The following is a 4,989-nucleotide window of genomic DNA, read 5'->3' as shown; positions in this document are numbered from 1 at the left end:
CATGGCTCTGCTGGAGGGGCAACCTCCTTCTAGAAGTCTTAATCCCTGGGCCACAGGGTGGCTTCCTCCTCATCCTTCAAGGGCCCCCAAATGTCAGTCTCCCCTGGGGGAAGCCTTCTTTTCTTTCCAGACATACTCGTTGCTCCTGACCCTGGGTGAGTTACCAAGACACCACTGTTTGTCACCACTTTACATAATGTGACCATGTGACTTAGCTCCAGGACCTGTGGGTACAGGGGATCCTCCTCTTCTGACAACTCCAGCATTGCCTAGAGTGTGTCAAATCTTCCCCAGGCTAGGCAAGGTTTGCTTCTCAAGGCCTTGAAACCCAGAGATTCTGAGTTTGAGGATACATCATTGTTCTTCAAAAAAGAGGGTGGGGAGAAGAATGTTGTCTTTAATACTTTTTTGTTTCGTTCAGCAGCAAAAGCAAGTAAGACATGAATACCTTAAGTAGATTGTCATACCACACTCATTATTTATGCTTTTCTCCTACTGTTAAACTGGGAATCCAGCCTGGCTGGTGTGGCTCAGTGGTTGAGCATCGACCCATGCACCAAGAGGTCAGCAGTTCAATTCCTGGTCAAGGCACATGCCCAGGTTGTGGGCCAGATCCCCAGTAGGGGGCACGCTGCAGGCAGCCAATCAATGTTCTCTCTCATCGATGTTTCTGTCTGTCTGTCTCTTTCCCTTCCTCTCTCTCTAAAAAAAATCAATAAAGAAAAAAAAAATTAAAAATAAATAAAATGGGGATCCACTTTTCCTCATCTTTAGAACTCAAGTGTCTATAGCAGGGCATGTTAGTGCACGGACAGCAGCGGCTCTGTGGTTCAGTGAATACTCTAGCATCGAGTTAGTCACTGACTGAATGATCATTACTGTGTCCAGTTGTGTGCTGCGTGCTCAGGAGACACACCAGCCTTTTCATCTGAGCCCAGATCCAGCCACAACACTCAGCTCTTTCAACCCCAAAGATGGACCCTGTGTGGGGTTGCAGTAGAGTGTTAAGGCCCCACAGAGGTCTCTGCAGTCCCTTGAACCTGCATTACAGTCTTTCCCCATTTTCATGTCACTTTAAGGTCCCAGCCCCTCCTTTCTGCCTGTCTAAGCTCTACCCTGCTTAGACAGACTCCTCTCTCTTCCCGGAGCCTTCCGGGCGCACGTAGGCTCTCTGACACACAGTCTCTTCTGTTTTACTCTAGTGGGTTTATGTTTGCATGTCTTATCTCCTCTATGAGACTCTAAGCTCCTGCACAAGGAGGTTCTCATCTTCTTTTAAACTCTTCAGGGTACTTAGCAGATTGCTAGGTACACAACAGGCACTTAATAAATAATTCATTCTTTGGTGCAGACATTCTTCACATTCCAACAGATGAAATGGGATCTTCTAATCTTGCTACTCAAACTGGTCCAGACCAGCAGCATTGGCGTATTTCTTAAAATAAAGAATTGCAATTATAAACTACTAGTGCACACACACTAACTATGAAGTGTTAAGAAATGTAAATATCTAAGGCATAGCAAACAGGTGGACAAGATGTTTGAAGGAGCCGGCTACTGACTAGACTCCCACGGTAAAGAGGGCATCTTCAGAGGCGAAGGGGGGCCAGGTGTAACAGTGTTTCAAGTCCTCTCTCTTCACTGAGAAGCTCCCCCCGCCTCCCGCCCATTTAAGGGGAGGAGTGCAGTCTGCTGCTCTTCAGGTAGGTTGAAAGTCTCAACATCTAGAGGCCTTGAAGAGAAAGAATTTTTCTGTTTCTGGATAGGTGTCATCCAAGGCAGAAACAGATTTTTCCTTTAACAGCCTTCTTGGTCATCATTTTGGCAGAGAGGTTTGTTTTTGTTTGAGGGGGTCCATTAGCCTTTATTTACTGACTTTTCTGTGGCTCTGTTGACGGTTCCCAAAGCCCTTCTGGCAGCTTCAGGTGAGGCTGGTGGAGCAGCAGACATTGCCAACATGTGGTGGTGAAACCTGTTATCTCCCATCTAAAGCTTTGCCTGAAGGCCCAGACTCCAGCTTCAGCCAGTCCTTAGGAGCACACAGTGCCTGATTCTCTATTTTCCTTACCAACAAAGATCAACAAAGATAGCCATTCTGGATTAGGTTGGAGTAAACAGCCAAACGCATCCAAGACTGGCCTGGGCATCTTCTGGGAGCTTGGTAGAAATGCAGACCTGACTCAGAATCTGCATTTTAACAAGCTCCCCGGGGATTTGCATGCACTAGAAGCACTGCGCTCAGTGACAGGGATGGCCCAATCCTGGGTCTTTGCTTCCTCATTTGCTCCACTGTTTTTGCTTCTCCCATTCCTGGCTCTTCGCACATCCCCGTTCCCTTTGCTTCCCCTCCCCAGTGCATCACTTTAACCATTTCCTTTCCAATATCCTCAATTCTCTCACCCCTCTAGTCTCAATTTCTGTGTCCAAAACCCCAACAACTCACTTCTCCAGTGTTTTGAGCCCCCAGCACCTACCATGCTGGGCCTGGTGTTTTGTTGCATCCACACACGCCTTCCTCATCAAGGAAGTGAAGGTCCACTAAGTGAAAGGTCTTAGACCAGAAATCTGAACTCAACCTTCTTTTGAATGCGTTATAACTCTTTTTGCCTTTTCTGTTCATCAGCTCACTCCTCACTGAGTGTGGGGTGCCAGTGAAATCTATGCTCTTCATATGTAGATTCAGCTGCTGAGAAGAATTTGAGAACTGAGCAGTCTTCAGTAGTTAAGCCTGAACCTTTAACTCAAAGAAAGGTGTGCCTCACTTTAAGACAAATAGAAAAGTATACTTAGAAGAAGGAATGCCAGGGTTTACTTTACATAATAATTCCTACACTTTAAAAAAAAAAGAAAAGACTTCAAAAGGGTTTTAAGCTAGTACTCTTTAAAGTGACTTAAAATTACATTTACTCACATCTCCGTAAGAGCACAGGTATCTTGAGATTCAGAGGAGACATCTTCAGTTTGAGTTTCTGTATATTATGTTGTATCCAGGGAAAAAAGCAGGTTTGGAATAACAAAGAAAATTACCTTACTTCCCCACCCCCACATTTTGTAGCAAGAAATGTTGCTGGTAGAAGTGGGTTCTTGCAGGGTCACAAGGAAAGCATTCCAGAAGACCCACAGGGAGGATGGGATCTGTGATAAGATTTGTTTGTGACGCCTGATGCACAATCAAAGGCCATCTCTGTCTGTCCCGCCATGGAAAAGCCCAATCTTGCCTTCATCAGACCCAGAAATAGGGCCAGTGTCCAGACATTTTGTGCCATTCCAAAGTCAGTCCAGTCAGCCTTTCTCCCCATCCCGATGGCTTAGCTTGTTTCCCAGCTGTGCCTGGGCTCACCCCGCTGCTAGCTCCACACAGCTGCTATGAAGAAAACATGTGAGGAACTGGGAGAGCGCATGCTACCAGGGGAGAGCGGATAAAGGGCTTTATTAGCTGGGGTTATATTACCTTGGGCTTAGGAAGGACCAGGCACTTTTTTAAACTAACCAATCAACTTTCGCAGGCTTCTGAAGGTTCCACTCCCTAACCAATCCCTTCTTTCCCCAGGCTAGATTGACAGGCCTCTATGCTCACCATCTTAGCTCTTATTGAGCATGTGCTTACCTTCCCCTTTATTGTTCTATTCCTTCCCACAGTGATCTGCAAGAACAGTGATCTGCAAGAATGGACGGGAGGTTCCCTGAGGAGTGTGTGAAGCTGTAAATTCCTAGGGAAGCAAGCAGGCTTATGCTCCCTCGTTGATTATGCTTAATGATGTCTGATTCCCTTTAGTTCCTTCCTTTATTAATATCTTCTTACCTACACTAACAGAACTAAGCAGTTAAGTACTGCTGCTGAAGATCGCATTACTTCTTTTTATATTTTATGTCTTTATTGATTTTAGAGAGAGAGGAAATGAAAGGGAGAGAGATATAGAAACACTGATGAGAAAGAACATCAATTGGCCACCTCCTGCATGCCTCACACTGGGGTTCCAGCCCACAACCTGGGCATGTGCCCTGACTAGGAATCGAACTGGTGACCTCTTGGTGCATGGGTTGACGCTCAACCACTGAGCCAGTACCAGCCAGGCTCACATTTCCTGCCTGAGGCTTTACTTACGATAATAATTTTCTTTAGACATTTCAAAAAAAATGATGTTCATAAAGAAGAGATATATTGGACAGAGTCTCCCTTAATGCCAAGGGCTACCAATAATTGAGTGGTTTGATTTCTATTCATTTTTTTTAAAATCTCTGATTGCTTACACAATAATTTTCTTCCCCAATCAATTAGTCTAACAATTCATATCAATATTTTATTTTAATGGTTGACTACTCATCTCATTAAAAATGTAAGTGCAGTAGCTCTATGTAAAATAATTCCATTGGGATAGCCTGATTTAAATATTTATAACATGAAAATTAATAAATCTGAGCATAGTGTTTGTATTTTTAAAAGGCTACTGTCAGATATATTTGGTTCTAGATGAAATTCACTAAATTAAAAACCTTGAGCATCTTTTTATTGATTCTTCTTTAGAATAAAACAAAGCAACAGAAATGCTATGAGAACAGTATTACTACCCAATGACTCATTGCTTCCCTCAGCTAATCCACTTATAACTCCCTTCCCTTCCTTTCTGTCTTTCTTGCTACCCTCCACTCCTATCACCTGGATTCTGACCACTAAATCAGCCTGTTTGAAGTTAAAGATGTCAAATGCTTAATGTGCATAATATTTATTTCCATTTTACTTAATCTCTCTCTTCTCCACCACCCCTCACAAAAAAGCCAATGAATCATAATAGTGTACATCAAGCTCTAAGAAAAACTATTTCTGTTGGGTTTCCTCCCAGCCGAGGGATAAGGCATACACTTCATGGGGGTAAAGGCTGTTTGTTGCATGTCGATTCTTGGGTATACATAACTTTAGAACCAGCAAACTTGACAAATCTATACATTGATTAGAAGATGAAAGAATGCAGTGATAGCAGGGCATCTCTG

At 43.8% G+C, this 4,989-nt stretch overlaps 1 pseudogene; it reads right to left on the bottom strand.

Annotated features, from left to right (window-relative positions):
• Positions 1–1,479: 1,479 nt before the first annotated feature.
• Positions 1,480–2,147, bottom strand: LOC118623030 (annotated as a pseudogene).
• Positions 2,148–4,989: the final 2,842 nt, after the last annotated feature.

Source organism: Molossus molossus, unplaced genomic scaffold (assembly GCF_014108415.1).
Source record: "Molossus molossus isolate mMolMol1 unplaced genomic scaffold, mMolMol1.p scaffold_m16_p_9, whole genome shotgun sequence".
Classification (NCBI taxonomy): Eukaryota; Metazoa; Chordata; class Mammalia; order Chiroptera; family Molossidae; genus Molossus; species Molossus molossus.
The sequence above is the reverse complement of the archived record's forward strand: the minus strand, read 5'-3'. Positions and strand labels throughout refer to the sequence as shown.